At 44.5% G+C, this 17,117-nt stretch overlaps 1 protein-coding gene and 2 long non-coding RNA genes across 3 annotated transcripts in view; 2 read left to right on the forward strand and 1 right to left on the reverse strand.

Annotated features, from left to right (window-relative positions):
* Positions 1-17,117, reverse strand: part of LOC141088328 (man(5)GlcNAc(2)-PP-dolichol translocation protein RFT1-like) — a 382,865-nt gene that overhangs the window by 241,165 nt on the left and 124,583 nt on the right. The gene's annotated exons all lie outside the window — the stretch shown is intronic.
* The window catches only part of LOC141088330 (uncharacterized), a 250,127-nt gene that overhangs the window by 194,503 nt on the left and 38,507 nt on the right, over positions 1-17,117 (forward strand). The gene's annotated exons all lie outside the window — the stretch shown is intronic.
* LOC141088329 (uncharacterized) overlaps positions 3,713-17,117 on the forward strand; it is a 37,384-nt gene continuing 23,979 nt past the window's right edge. Inside the window, exon 1 of the long non-coding RNA XR_012231902.1 lies at positions 3,713-3,834. This is a non-coding gene — a long non-coding RNA (uncharacterized lncRNA). The remainder of the gene's footprint in view (positions 3,835-17,117) is intronic.

Consider the following 17,117-nt stretch of genomic DNA (forward strand, 5'->3'; position numbering starts at 1 on the left):
TGTTCGAAACGCGTCCAGCTGTTCATTAGCAACCTTTCCTCCGGACTATCCGGTCAGGTGCATCAAGCCTGTCATTATTTTAAGAAGGACAATAAAGGATTTGGATTTTATCTTCTTGAGCTGGACATTCCCTTTCTTGGATTGCTACGTCTATCGTCTGGCAGAGACGAGGTCCGTGTCTCGAGGACATTGGTCTTATTAAGGGTGAGCTGAATTAACTTTTCTTATCATGTTGGATCGCCGTTGTGTCGGGGATTAATGTGCCGGGGACGGTCCGTGACCCCCCGTGAGCGCCGCTGATCGCGGTGACGTACTATCCCGTCCCCGGTCATACGGGCCCGGGTACCGTGTACGGGATAGTACGTCACATGTCAGAAAGAAGTTAAGCTATAATGGGATTCCCTTATTGTAAAGGACAATAAGACACCAAAAGGATCCTGTTTAGGATCCATTACTGCATTATCATTTATACAAATAAAAGTGCAGGCTGGCATACCCTTAAAGGGAAGGTGCCATCCAAAAAAAATTTTTTCAGCAATTGAAAAAATGTGAAGAATTAATGTTTACATTTTCTTAAAAAATATTATCATGTTTTTAATTTTGTAAAATATGAAAAATAATTTTAAAAAGTTTGGCATTTCCACTTGTTAACACAAGGGGGAGCAGCTACTGAAATTTGGCACAAAAACCTAGTATACAACTAGCTCACATTACTGCCCTGCAGTAATTATGGGAGGAATCTGCTGACATGGGTGTGGTGTCACTCCTCTCCTCCGCTTCTGGGTGTTTGCTAAGAGAAAAGAGAGGATGACATTTAGGAACATAGTGAGCAGCCATTTTGATTGGGCCTGCAAAGTTACTGACTGTCTTTGCATGCAAAGTCTGGATCAGGACAGGCCATCAATCAGCAGAAATGTTTCCTGGATTTCTGTGGAGCAGACAAGCAGATGGTCCATCCATGTGTATAAAACACAGCGCTCTATGTACAATCCATGGCACCGAACAGGGCGCCCCCATAGTCCAGCACACTGCTCTCCTGAAATACTCTGTGCTGCTGTCGCCCTGCTCCTTCCACCATATATCAGGCCCCTGTCGCCTCGCTTTCACACATCACCAGGACGGGATCTGAGGAGAGGAATGGGGTCTTCGGTCACCGAGGATGGCAGGCAGCAAGGATTCTGGGAGTAGGGTGACAGCAGCACAGAGTATTTCAGGAGAGCAGTGTGCTGGTCTATGGGGGGCACAGAGGGAGATATATGGTGGAGGAGCAGGGTGACAGCAGCACAGAGTATTTCAGGAGAGCAGTATCACATGGAGTAGCATTAGATACACGGCTCAGCAGTCAGTATCACACAGGATAGGATTAGATACACGGCTCAGCAGTCAGTAGAACACAGAAGATTAGACACATGGCTCAGCAGTCAGTATCACACAGGATAGCATTAGATACACAGCTCAGCAGACAGTATCACACAGGATAGGATTAGATACACGACTCAGCAGACAGTATCACACAGGAGAGGATTAGATACACGGCTCAGCAGACAGTATCCCACAGGAGAGGATTAGACACACGGCTCAGCAGACAGTATCACACAGCATAGGATTAGATACATAGCTCAGCAGACAGTATCACACAGGAGAGGATTAGATACAAGGTTCAGCAGACAGTATCACACAGGATAGGATTAGATACACAGCTCAGCAGACAGTATCACACAGCATAGGATTAGATACATAGCTCAGCAGACAGTATCACACACGAGAGGATTAGACACACGGCTCAGCAGTCAGTATCACACAGGATAGGATTAGATACACGGCTCAGCAGACAGTATCACACAGGAGAGGATTAGATACACGGCTCAGCAGACAGTATCACACAGCATAGGATTAGATACATAGCTCAGCAGACAGTATCACACACGAGAGGATTAGACACACGGCTCAGCAGACAGTATCACACAGCATAGGATTAGATACATAGCTCAGCACACAGTATCACACAGGAGAGGATTAGATACACGGCTCAGCAGACAGTATCACACAGCATAGGATTAGATACATAGCTCAGCAGACAGTATCACACAGGAGAGGATTAGATACACGGCTCAGCAGACAGTATCACACAGCATAGGATTAGATACATAGCTCAGCAGACAGTATCACACACGAGAGGATTAGACACACGGCTCAGCAGACAGTATCACACAGGATAGGATTAGATACACGGCTCAGCACACAGTATCACACAGGAGAGGATTAGATACACGGCTCAGCAGACAGTATCACACAGCATAGGATTAGATACATAGCTCAGCAGACAGTATCACACAGGAGAGGATTAGATACACGGCTCAGCAGACAGTATCACACAGCATAGGATTAGATACATAGCTCAGCAGACAGTATCACACACGAGAGGATTAGACACACGGCTCAGCAGACAGTATCACACAGCATAGGATAAGATACATAGCTCAGCAGACAGTATCACACAGGAGAGGATTAGATACACGGCTCAGCAGACAGTATCACACAGGATAAGATTAGATACACAGCTCAGCAGACAGTATCACACAGCATAGGATTAGATACATAGCTCAGCAGACAGTATCACACACGAGAGGATTAGACACACGGCTCAGCAGACAGTATCACACAGGATAGGATTAGATACACGGCTCAGCAGTCAGTATCACACAGGAGAGGATTAGATACACGGCTCAGCAGACAGTATCACACAGGATAGGATTAGATACACAGCTCAGCAGACAGTATCACACAGCATAGGATTAGATACATAGCTCAGCAGACAGTATCACACACGAGAGGATTAGACACACGGCTCAGCAGTCAGTATCACACAGGATAGGATTAGATACACGGCTCAGCAGACAGTATCACACAGGAGAGGATTAGATACATGGCTCAGCAGACAGTATCACACAGGATAGGATTAGATACACGGCTCAGCACACAGTATCACACAGGAGAGGATTAGATACACGGCTCAGCAGGCAGTATCACACAGGATAGGATTAGATATACGGCTCAGCACACAGTATCACACAGGAGAGGATTAGATACACGGCTCAGCAGGCAGTATCACACAGGATAGGATTAGATACATGGCTCAGCACACAGTATCACACAGGATAGGATTAGATACATAGCTCAGCAGTCAGTATCACACAGGATAGGATTAGATACATAGCTCAGCAGTCAGTATCACACAGGATAGGAATAGATAAATGGCTCAGCAGACAGTATCACACAGGATAGGATTAGATACATAGCTCAGCAGTCTGTATCACACAGGATAGGAATAGATACACGGCTCAGTACACAGTATCACACAGGAGAGGATTAGATACAGGGCTCAGCAGTCAGTATCACACAGGAGAGGATTAGATGTCCAGCAGATTGCCAAGTGTTTTGAAACAGCAGGGAGCAGCTCCTCGTATGTTTTGCAGGGGCAGCGGCTGGCCGTGTGTTTTGGAAAGAGCAGCTTGGTGTCCAGCAGCTCGTCCTGGTTCCTCTCCTACAGCTGGTATGTGCAGAGTGAACATCCAAGCCCTGTTATGCTGGAACAGTCCTGCATCCAGGGCTTGCAATAGAGTGTAAATGAAGCTAACAGGAAAGCACTGGGCTCTAATAAGATGGCGCCTGGCCACACCCACAGCTGTGAATTGAGCTGCCCACAGAGGCGTGGCCAGTTCACTCCTGATGCTGCTGCAATGATTCAGATAGGGGTCGGCAGCCGACTATTATCTCTTATGCCCAGGGACTGCCGTAAATGAGCATGGAAAGTGTCGTTCAGCAGCCAGAGAGGTAAGATGGCAGCCCCCAGTGGCTGCATTACTACAGAAAAAAAATCCATACACACCACTGAGTCAAGCTTAGGGGACAATATCTTTTTATACTATTTTCTTTTTTACATTAAATTATAAAAAAACACGGCACCTTCCCTTTAAAGCCATGCTTCCAACTAGTGTGGTGTCAGTGTCGCGGCATGATATTTTCACAAATAGACGCAAGTAATATTGAACATATTTTACCACTGTTATGAAGTGCAATACACAGTATGGACCCCCATATAGTCTCTCTATACAGAGTGATCCCCACATATCTTCTCTCTCTACAGTATGAATCCCCACAGCCTCCCTATTAGTGATGAGCGAGCGTGCTCGACACAGCATGATACTCGATCGACTATCGGGGTGCCCGGGCACGCTCGTTACTCGATCGATTATCGCGGGTGCACGAGGGCCATGGTCAAGTCCACGGCTGTGAAGGAGATATATAATCAATAAGGGAAACTCATACCAGCAGTAGCGTTACATTTAGGTGACAAAAGGGTGAAACTGAATATACCAGTATTGTAAGCACAAAGGGGCTTTTGCAGGAGGTGTTAAAACTGGCCCCTTAGCTCTTGGATTTTGAGCTTCAAGGGGTTAGCAAATGGTCTGTACTAAGCAGAATATTTCCTATTGTCTGTATAGGGGGAGACAGGAGATTGCAAATGCCACATCCTTAGCCATTCGTCCACTTACAAACACCATCCCTTAAAATGGCAACTTCGGTTCATCCTGGAAATATGAGCCTATGATCAGGACTATAGAAAGCTGGGTGATACAAAGAGAAGTGTTAACATGTGAGGGCAGCCCGTGCCCCATGATTCACTTCTCCCTACGATAACTGTATATGGAAACATTTAGTTATTTCTGTTATTACCCCCTTTTTATAACGGTTTTGCATGTTTATGTGTTGTTATTTTTACCTCCTTTATATATTTATTGTTAGCACTGTATATTTTTATATTAATTTATATTAAAGCTTGCAAATAGTCTCTTCAGAGAGGAAGAGGACTGGAACTCTAGTGGCACTTATAGGATGTAGCAACCCTAAAAGTCAATATCGACTATATTGACTTTTAGGATTGCTACTTCCTATAAGTGGCACAAGAGTTCAGTCCTCTTCCTCTCTGAAGAGTTAATTTGCATATTTCCCAGAGGAGCATTGCAGCTTAAGAGTATGTGCACACGTTGCGGATTTGCCTGTGAATTTTTCTGCGCAGATTCTGCCTCTCTTGGCAGAAAACGCAGGTAAAAATCCGTGTGTTTTGGATGCGGATTTTCATGTGTTTTTCCATGCGGATTTGTATGCGTTTTTGCCAGTGGCTCCGGTGCGAACTTTCAAATGGGGCCCCCCCACCCTGGGCTGCCACTAAGAATTTCGGGGTCCCATACTGGCAAAAATTTTGGGGCCCCCTTGAGACCACCCCAGGCTCCATCCCTCGATCTGTCCACAGCCCCACCGCTCCCATAACTCCACCCTCACATAGAGAATGAAAGGAGCGGAGGGCAGGTGTCTGACTTGCTACACCATAGACTATAATGTCGCCCCCCCATATTATATAACACAGCCTCCCCCATAGAATATAATGTACCCCCATGGTATATAACACAGCCGCATAGTATATAGCACAGCACCACATGATATACAGCACAGCACCACATGGTATAGAGCACAGCCCCGCATAGTATACAGCACCCCCATGGTATAGAGCATCACATGGTATACAGCACAGCACCGCATGGTATACAGCACAGCCCTGCATGGTATACAGCCCCCCATGGTATACAGCACAGCACCCACCCAATGGTATACAGCACCGCATGATATATAGCACAGCACCACGTGGTATACAGCACAGCCCCGCATGGTATACACCCCCCATGGTATACAGCACTGCATGGTATACAGCACCCATGATATACAGCACAGCACCCCCCATGGTATACAGCACTGCATGGTATACAGCCGCCCATGGTATACAGCACAGCACCACCCATGGTGTACAACACAGCACCCCTCATGGTATACAGCACAGAACCCCCCATGATATACAGCACCGCGTGGAGTAGAGCACAGCCCTGCATGGTATACAGCACAAGCCGCATGTTATACAGCCCCCCATCGTATACAGCACAGCACCCCCCATAGTTTACAGCACCACATGGTATACAGCCCCCATGGTATACAGCACCACCTGGTATACAGCCCCCCATGGTATACAGCACTGCATGGTATACAACACAGCACCCCCATGGTAAACAGAATAGCATAGTATACAGCACAGCACCCCCCCATGGTATTCAGCCCCCATGGTATACAGTACAGGACCCCCCATAGTATACAGCCCCCCATAGTATACAGCACAGCACCCCCCATGGTATACAGCACAGCACCCCCCCATGGTATACACCCCCATAGTATAGAGAACAGTATCCCCTGTATGGTATACAGCACCATGGTATACATCCCCCTGAGAATGGCCCCACATTCCTGGCTGTACTCACTATTGCATAAAAAGAAACTCCTCACCTTCTCCTCGTGCCCGCGCTCCTGTCTCCTGCTCTGCCTGATACACAGTGAGTGCGCGATGACATCATCACGCACCCGCTGTATTAAAGGCAGAGGGGGGAATGATGGGAGAGGGAAAGTCAGCTGACGCTCTCTCCATCATTGCTTTGAACTGTGACTGTGTCATAGACGCCGGTATAGTTCAATGCGGTGCAGGGGGAGTCGGCACTGACATGGTGCCTCTCTGACCTCCCCTCCTGCCCAGCCTGCCCCACCGCTAGGGCCCGATGTGGGCCCCCTCTGCTCATAGGGGCTCCATATGCCAGTCAGGGCATTAATGCCCTGACTGGCGGCCCTGGGTCCTGGGCCCCTAAGCGCTCAGGAGCCCCGTCGCAGTTGCGACCCCCTGCAACTGGGAATGTTACGCCCCTGGTTTTTGTCGTTTAGCAAAAAAAAAAAGAATTGTGATGTAATTTCTTTGTCCAACCTCTTCTTTTACATACTCCATTGAAGACCATAATATCATCACATACCATGTTCACATAATGTTTACACACACAAAACAAATATAAGTGAATATCTATAGATAGATGGATAGATAGGTAGATATATCTCTACATAGTGTGAGGCAGTGACCGGGGTCATATGCGAGGGGAGCTTTGTGTCCCCCAGGATGCGCTCAGAAGCATATTAGATCCGCTGGAGTGCCTTGTGGTCACAGCAGCATGCCTGTGAGTCACAAGGCAGAATAATAGTAAGTTTGAACCTGGTCAAGTTATCTTGACCAAGGAGCTTATTCAGGAAAACCTGGTATGGGCTTTTCTTTTTGAAACAGGCTGCAGGAAGGTAGTGGGGTCCAGTCCGTTTCCTCCAGCCCAGATCTTATAAGTGTTTTTAAATTCTCGTAATATTGGCAGCAGTGGGATTTGAACCCACGCCTCCGAAGAGACTGGAGCATTAATCCAGATCTTATAAGTGGCCTATGGCCACAGATTGGAGTGAAGGAAAAAAACCCTACAGGAAGAGTTTGGGTGTGTCAGTTTTGGTCCTGCAAGCAGACAGAGCAGTTGGTCTGCAGAGCACTCCCTGTGTGAGGCAACACAGGGCCAAGTGGAGCCAAAGGGTCTGGCACACCTGCATACACGATAGTGCGGTCGCTCATGGCCGGTCACAGACTGTTTTGTGTTTTCCCGGCTGCGATCCGGAGGATACAGTGTACTGAGCACTGTGTGAGTTTTTGGACATTAACCCCTTTACCCCCAAGGGTGGTTTGCACGTTAATGGCCAATTTTTACAATTCTGACCACTGTCCCTTTATGAGGTAATAACTCTGGAACACTTCCATGGATCCCGGTGATTCTGACAATATTTTCTCGTGACATATTGTACTTCATGTTATTGGAAAAATTTCATTGATATAACTTGCGTTTATTTGTGAAAAAAAAGGAAATTTGGTGAAAATTTTGAAAATTTTGCAATTTTCCAAATCTGAATGTTTATGCCCTTAAATCACAGAGATATGGAACACAAATAACTTAATAAATAACATTTCCCATATGTTTACTTTACATGAGCACAATTTGTGAACCAAAATTTTTTTTTGTAAGGGTTAAAAGTTGACCATCGATTTCTCATTTTTACATCACCATTTTATTTTTAGGGACCACATCAGATTTGAAGTCACTTTGAGGGGTCTATATCATATAAAATACCCAAAAGTGACATCATTCTAAAAACTGCACCCCTCAAGGTGCTCAAAACCACATTCAATAAGTTTATTAACCTTTCAGGTGCTTCACAGGAATTTTTTGAATGTTTAAAAAAAAAATGAACATTTCACTTTATTTCACAAAAAAATTACTTCAGGTCCAATTTTTGTTATTTTACCAAGGGTAACAGGAGAAATTGAACTGCAAAAGTTATTGTGCAATTTGTTCTGAGTACGCTGATACCTGATGTCTGGGGGGGAACCACTGTTTTGGCGCATGGCAGAGCTCGAAAGGGAAGGAGCACCGTTTGACTTTTTCACTTCAAAATTGGCTGGAATTGAGATCAGACGCCATGTTGCGTTTGGAAAGTCCCTGATGTGCCAAAACAGTGGAAACCCCCCACAAATAACCCCATTTTGGAAACTAGACCCCCCAAGGAACTTATCTAGATGTGTGGTGAGAACTTTGAACCCCCAAGGGCTTCATAGAAGTTTACAACGTACAGGGATAATATTAAAAAAATCATAATTTTTCCACAAAAATGATCTTTTCACCCCCAATTTTTATTTTCCCAAGGGTAACGGGACCCCAAAAGTTATTGTGCAATTTGTCCTGAGTACGCTGATACCCCATATTTGGGGTAAACGACTATTTGCGTGCATGGCAGAGCTCGGAAGGGAAGCAGCGCCATTTGACTTTTTTGGCTGGAATTGAGATTGGACGCCATGTCGCGTTTGGAAAACTCCTGATGTGCCAAAACAGTGGAAACCCCCACAAATGACACCATTTTGGAAACTAGACCCCCCAAGGAACTTATCTAGGTGTGTGGTGAGCACTTTGAACCCCAAAGTGTTTGACAGAAGTTTATAACGCCCGGGTGTGAAAATAAAAAAATCATATTTTTTCCACAAACATGATCTTTTAGTCCCCAATTTTTTTTATTTTCCCAAGGGTAAGAGGAGAAATTGGACCCCAAAAGTTGTTGTCCAATTTGTCCTGAGTACGCTGACACCTCATATGTGGGAGAAAACTACTGTATGGGCACACGTCTGGGCTCGGAAGGGAAGTAGTGACGTTTTGGAATGCAGACTTTGATGGAATGGTCTGCAGGTGTCATGTCGAGTTTGGAGAGCCTCTCATGTGCCTAAACTGTTGAAACCCCCCAAAAGTGACCCCATTTTGGAAACTAGACCCCCAAGGAACTTATCTAGGTGTGTGGTGAACACTTTGAACCCCCAAGTGCTTCAGGCTGTGTTCACACAAAGTGTTTTTTTGAGTTTTCCTGGTGATTTTAAACGCACGATTTTGCCACGAAAACGCAAAAAAAAGCATCCCATGCAATCATATGGCATTCCGCATATACTGTGCTAATGCTGCAGATTTTTCCGTGGCGGAATTGCATCGCGGAAAAATACGCACGCAGCATGCTCATTCTTTGTGCGGAATCACGGGAAAATCTGCACACATAGGAATGCATTGTTCTGCTTACTTTCCACATGTGGCTGTGCCCACCATGCGAAAAGTAAGCAAAACATTTGGGGTTGGTACCCACGGTCTGGAGGAGAGGAGATTCTACTCCAGGCTCTGGGTACCATATCCCTGTAAAAAATAGAATTAAAATAAAAAAATCGTCATATTCTCTCCTTCCGATGTCCCACGCAGCGTCACAAGGCCTCAGCGATGCTCCCGGCAGGTCCCGTTCCCAGTGATGCATTGAGCCAATGACCTTTGATGACGTCGCGGTCTCGCAAAACCGTAGCGGTCTTGCGAGACCGCGAAGTCATCAGAGGTCATTGGCGCAATGCATCACTGGGAACGGGACCTGCCGGGAGCATCGCGATGATCGGGAACGCTGCGTTGGACGCCGGATTGTGAGAAAAACACGATTTTTTATTTTTTTTAAATTATTTTTAACATTAGATATTTTTACTACTGATGCTGCATAGGCAGCCTCAATAGTGAAAAGTTGGTTACACTCGTCAAACACTATGTTTGACGAGTGTGACCAACCTGTCAATCAGTTTTCCAAGCGATGCTACAGATCGCTTGGAAAACGCTAGCATTCTGCAAGCTAATTACGCTTGCAAATCACTAGTTTTTCCGTGGGAAATAGGCTAGAATTAAAATGAGATTTTCTCACTGCGGCAATTCCGCAACGTGTGCACATAGCCTCACAGTAGTTTATAACTCCCGTGCGTGAAAATAAAAAAATCATATTTTTTCCACAAACATGATCTTTTAGTCCCCAAATTTTTTATTTTCCCAAGGGTAAGAGGAGAAATTGGACCCCAAAAGTTGTTTTCCAATTTATCCTAAATACGCTGATACCCCATATATGGGAGAAAACTACTGTATGGACACACGTCGGGGCTTGGAAGGGAAGTAGTGACGTTTTGGAATGCAGACTTTGATGGAATGGTCTGCGGTGTCATGTCGCATTTGGAGAGCCTCTGATGTGCCTAAACTGTTGAAACCCCCCATAAGTGACCCCATTTTGGAAACTAGACCCCCAAGGAACTTATCTAGATGTGTGGTGAGCACTTTGAACCCCCCAGTGCTTCACAGAAGTTTTTAACATAGAGCCATAAAAATAAAAAAATCATAGTTTTTTCTACAAAAATGATATTTTTGCCCCCAATTTTTTATTTTCCCAAGGGTAACAGGAGAAATTGGACCCTAAAAGTTTTTGTGCAATTTGTCCTGAGTAGGCTGATACCCCATATGTGGGGGTAAACCACTGTTTTGGCACATGGCAGAGCTTGAAAGGGAAGGAGCACCGTTTGACTTTTTCAACGCAGAATTGGCTGGAATTGAGATAAGACGCCTTGTTGCGTTTGGAGTGCACCTGATGTGCCTAAACAGTGGAAACCCCCCCAATTCTAACTCCAACCCTAACCCCAACACACCCCTAACCATTATCTCAGCCCTAACCCTAGCCCTAACTCTTACCCTAGCCCTAACCCTAATGGGAAAATGGAAATAAATACATTTTTTTTTATTTTATTATTTTTTCCCTAACTAAGTGGGTGATAACGGGGGGTTTAATTTACTATTTATGGCGTCTTTTTATGTTTGGCAGCTGTCACACGCTAAAAGCCGCTTTTTATTGTAAAAATAGTTTTTGCATCACCACATTTTGAGAGCTATAATTTTTCCACATTTTGACCCACCAAGTCATGTGAGGTCTTATTTTTTGTGGGACGAGTTGACGTTTTTATTGGCACCATTTTCGGGCACGTGACTTTTTTTGATCACTTTTTTTATTCAGATTTTTGGGACGCAGAATGAACAAAAACCAGCATTTCATGAATTTCTTTTAGGGGGTGCGTTTACACCGTTCCGTGTGTGGTTAATTTGATAAAGCAGTTTTATTCTTCGGGTCAGTACGATTACAGCGATACCTCATTTATGTCTTTTTTTGTTTTGCCGCTTTTATGCAATGAAAGCAATTTTATATAAAAAATAATTATTTTTGCAGCGCTTTATTCTGTGAGCTATAACTTTTTTATTTTTTTGCTGATGATGCTGTGTTGCGGCTCATTTTTTGAGGGACAAGGTGACGTTTTCAGCAGTACCATGGTAAGTTATATTCGTCTTTTTGATCGCGTGTTATTGCACTTTTTGCTCGGCAGTATAATGAAAAAGCATTGTTCTTTGCTTCGTTTTTTATTTTTATTTTCTAAGGGGTTCACTAGTGGGACAATTTTATAGGGCGGGTCGTTACGGACGCGGCGATACCAAATATGTGTACTTTTATTGTTTTTTTTATTTCCCCCAAATTTTTTTTTTTTTTTTTTTTTTTTACTTTATTACATTGTCCCGGGGGGGGGGGGGACATCACTGTAATATGTCAGATCGCTCATCTGACAGTTGGGACAGCACTCTGTCAGATCAGCGATCTAGCAGGCGCTGCAGAGGCTTCCTCACTGCCTGCTCTCTACAGGCACTGAGGAAGTCGCCTCCCTGCAGGCCCCCGGATCCAATATGGCCACGGGGGCCTTCAGGGGCCTGCAGGGAGGCGACTTCCTCAGTGCAGGGAAGGAGGCCCCCAGAGCAGCGCATCGCGCTGCGCTGGGGGTCTCAGGGACACACGGAGGGAGCCCCCTCCCTAGCGATGCTTCCCTAATCCCCCAGTACACTGCGATCATGTTTGATCGCAGTATGCCATGGGTTAATGTGCGGGGGGGTCCGTGACTGCCCCTGACACATAGTGCTGGGTGTCAGCTGTGATAATCAGCTGACACCCGGCCGCGATCAGCGGCCTATCCCACCAGACGTACTATCCCATCCCTGGTCATACGGGCCCAGGTACCGTGGACGGGATAGTATGTCTGATGTCAGAAAGGGGTTAAACACGTTTTGGTTTGAACTTGCCTCATCACTGCACAACGTGGACACTGCTGTACTACAATAGATAGATATATCTATCTATAGATATATCTATAGATATAAAAAAATCTGCGTTAGGCCGGGGTCTCACTCGCAAAAAACTTGCACAAGTCTTGCACCTCAATACCCAGCACTACCGCTGGCACTCGGATCGGAGCAGTCCCGAGTGCCGGCGGCAGTGCTGGGTATTGAGGTGCAAGACTCGTGTGAGTTTCTTGCAAGTGTGACCTCAGCCTTAAAAGCAATATCTGTTTAATTTAAAACAAGGGAAAAAAATTCCTTGGGCAATTTTCCAGTCCAGAGAGTGAAAGCCAGTGACTGGGGGCAGATGTTTATAGCCTGGGAAGGGGGTAATACCCATGGATCTTCCCATGCTATTAATATCAGCCCGCAATTGCATAACCTTTACTTTCTATTAAAATAGGGGAACCCCCCAAAAAATGACGTGGGGTCCCCCTATAAATAATAGCCAGAAAAGGCTATGCAGACAGCTGCGGGATGATATTTATAGCCTAGGACGGGGCCATGGATATTGGCCCCCCTAGCTACAAACACCAGCCCACAGCCGCCCCAGAAATGGCTCATCACTGAGATGCTCCAATTCTGGCACTTAGTCTATCTCTTCGCACTGCCCTATAGTGGTGGCATATGGGGTAATGGGGGGTTGATGTCACCTTTGTATTGTAAGGTGACATCAAGCTCAGCTTAGTAATGGAGAGGTGTCAATAAGCACTTATCCATTACTAATCCTTTAGTTGTTATTGGGTTAATTAAAGACACAGCCAGAGTAAAGTATTTTAATGAAATAAATAACACAACACATTTTCCCACTTTTATTGTACTCCTAATTCCTGCAACGCCCTCGGTCACCTGCAAAACAATAAAATAATAAACAAGCACAAATACTCCCTGTTCCAATGTAATCCATTTAATAATGAGTGTCCCATGATGATCTCCCCTATAGAGCAGTCACATCAGGAGATGTGACCACTCTATAGGCCTCCCGCGATTCCTGACAGGAGGTTAATGGCTCCTACAGTGCATCCCTTAAGAGGTCACCGGAGTTGATGCTCTCACTTTACGGCATCGCTGTGTGAGAATTTTCTCACATAACGTTGCCGGTGACAGCATGAACTCAGGTGACCTCCCGGCAGCGAGTGCATGTCGGAGGGCCTTGTAGAACAGTGACATCTCCCAATGTCACTGTTCTACACGGGAGATCGTGGGACCTCATTATTAAATGGACTTCTGCGGAAAGGTAAGTATAGGTTGGTTTATTATTTTATTTTTGTTACAGGAGAACGAGGGCATCGGGGACTAGGTGATTGGTGAGTATGTACTGTATGTCGTATGTACTGTATGTTGTATGTTTTTTTTACTATTGAACACATGCATCATCTACAACTTGAGATTCTGGTTTTAACTTTTATCCTAAGTCATGGGACAATGCTCGTTAAAGGGTCAACATTGACTTTTAGGATTGTTACTTCCTATATGTGGTACTGGAGTTCTAGTTCTCTTCCTCTCTGAAGAGAAAATTGGCATTTTTCCCAGAGGAGTATTTCAGCTTAAAAGGCTCCCCATCTCGGCATGCTGGACATGTCACTCTCCGCAAGGAGAAACATTGCTCCTTGGATTCCTATAGTAAAGCTTAAATCTTTAATACGTTTGATCCTTGTATTCTCTTAAAGAATCTTTAGCCCTTCAGAAGGTATGTGACGTTTTGATTGTCTAACAGTAAAATATTTTGGGGACTCATTACCGTATATGTTTGATTAATGGTAGCAGCGAGTTAAGAAACCGGGGTGTGCTGAATGTGTTGAGGTGTAATTTATGCTCACTTTTTAGCCTAAAACAGAGGTTAGAGCTGGCTTGAGTTAGAGGAGACAAATTAATTTGTGCAGGCGCACCCGACATCACTGGTTCAGAAGTGAGTATATGCCACAGGCCCTCATGTTTTGCAGTTGCTAGGGTGTGTTCACTCGTTTCGGATTCTTCCGCGCGGATTTGGCTAAATCCGCAGGTAAAATGACCCTCATTGTACCTGCTGATTTAGTGCGGATTAGCCTGCGGATTACCCCTGCGTTTTGACACCTGCGGATTTCGAGAATGGAGCAGGTGTCAAACCGCTGCGGATTCCGCACAAAGAATTGACATGCTGCGGATTTCAATCCACAGCTAATCCGAGAGGAAAAATCCGCAGCATGTGCACTGCGTTTTTTTGGTACTGTACAACGCAGCAGAATCTGCAACGTGTGCACACACCTTTAGACAGCCAATAAATGTGCAGGAATTGCTTACCATACCCAGTAATGCTGTAGACATGTTCATAGGTGGAGGAACTTACATAAATGTCTCCACCTTAAATGTTATAAAGTTGCATTCTTTAGTATCTTTCATGGTGTTTTTAAGCTTATTAGACTTTTTTGATCTATTACATAAATAATTAATTTAAAAAATGACATAGGTTCCCCCCCTATTTTTGATAACCAGCCCAGGTAAAGCAGACAGCTGGGGGCTGATATTATCAGGCTGAAAAGATCCATGCATACTGGCCTCTTCCCAGCCTAAAAATACCAGCCTGAAGCTGTAAGAGGTATACTGGAGGTTATCTTATGCCTCGCACTCCTTGTGCACATTCTTAATACACTGTGTTCCAAATTATTATGCAAATTGGATTTAAGTGTCATAAAGATGTAATTTTTTGTTTTTCAAATAAACTCATAGATGCTATTGTGTATCAGGGCTCTTTGGATCACTGAAATCAATCTCAAACTCCTGTGATAATTAGTTTACCAGGTGAGCCCAATTAAAGGAAAACTACTTAAGAATGATGTTCCACATTATTAAGCAGGGCACAGGTTTCAAGGAATTTAGGAAAGAAAAATGATCTCTCTGCTGCTGAAAAGCATCAAATAGTGCAATGCCTTGGTCAAGAGATGAAAACATTAGATATTTCCCAAAAACTTAAACGTGATCACTGTACTGTTAAGAGATTTGTGGTTGATTCTGAGCACAGACATGTTTGTGCTGATAAAGGCAGAATGAGGAAGGTTTCTGCCAGGCAAGTTCAACGGATTAAGAGAGCAGCTGCTAAAAAGCCATTACAAACCAGCAAACAGATATTTAAAGCTACTGGTGCCTCTGGAGTCCCTCGTACCTCAAGGTGTAGGATCCTTCAAAGGCATGCTGTGGTGCATAAACCTACTATTCGGCCACTCCTAAACAGTGTTCACAAGCAGAAATGGTTGCAGTGGGCCCAGACATATATGAAGACTAATTTTCAAACAGTCTTGTTTAATGATGAGTGTCGAGCAACCCTGGATGGTCCAGATGGATGGAGTAGTGGATGGTTGGTGGATGGCCACTATGTCCCAACAAGGCTGCGACGTCAGCAAGGAGGTGGAGGAGTCATGTTTTGGGCTGGAATCATGGGGAAACAGCTGGTAGGGCTCTTTAAGGTTCCTGAAGGTGTGAAAATGACCTCTGCAAAGTATATAGAGTTTCTGACTGACAGCTGTCTTCCATGGTATAAAAAGAAGAAATGTGCCTTCAGGAGCAAAATCCTCTTCATGCATGACACTGCACCATTTCATGCTGCAAAGAATACCTCTGAATCATTGACTGCTATGGGCATAAAAGGAGATAAACTCATGGTTTGGCCACCATCTTTCTCTGACCTCAACCCTATAGAGAACCTTTGGAGTATCATCAAACAAAAGATCTATGATGGTGGAAGGCAGTTCACATCAAAACAGTAGCTCTGGGAGGCTATTCTGACTTCATGCAAAGAAATACAAGCAGAAACTCTCCAAAAAACTCACAAGTTCAATGGATGCAAGAATTGTGAAGGTGATATCAAAGAAGGGTTCCTATGTTAACATGTAACTTGGCCTGTTAGGATGTTTTGGAGTTAAATAGCTTTTTTGTTCTGTGAATGTGACCTCCTAATGCTGCAAATTCCACAAATGAGCATTTTCAGTTCTTTAAAACATATCAAATGTTTAGAAATTCTACTGTGCATAATAATTTGGAACAGTGCAATTTGAGTTTTTAGTCATTTTGGAGATTATACTGTTATCATTGGGAGGTTTCTTCAATAAAATTCGATGTATACTCTAACGGGTGATGACTTTTATTAGACTGACTGTCATTTGTACTGACTATTTAGGAAAATCAGAGAAAAATATAATTTGCATAATAATTTGGAACACAGTGTAAAGTAGGTATGTTTTACATGTCATGTGATATCATTTCATTGTGGATTACAATGTCAAACAATGTGCCTGTGTTCTTGTATCATGAAGACATAAAGATAGTGTAGGACTTAGAACAGTAGGGAGCACGGTAGATTAGGATTGGGATTAGTTAAGCCAATAGGGGATGTCTGATTGGGAGGGGCCAGGAAAGGGTTACCTGAGAAACTTTTGTGGAGTTAGTTAGTTAGAGCCAGGAGGAAGGACAATGAGGCTGTGTCTGGAGACCATTTAAGCAGAAGAGCCCAGCAGTCCAGGGCCTGGAGGCTGACAGTCAGACGGTTGCGAGAAAATATCAAAGTAGCATGAGTATGGTAGCAGCTAGGCTCGAGGGGAAAACCATTAATGTCCGAGACCTACGGTCTGAAAAGGATTAGAAGCTTCATCCTTTAAT

This window comes from Dendrobates tinctorius, unplaced genomic scaffold, assembly GCF_039654945.1.
Source record: "Dendrobates tinctorius isolate UK_male_01 unplaced genomic scaffold, ASM3965494v1 ptg000038l, whole genome shotgun sequence".
NCBI classification, from domain to species: Eukaryota; Metazoa; Chordata; class Amphibia; order Anura; family Dendrobatidae; genus Dendrobates; species Dendrobates tinctorius.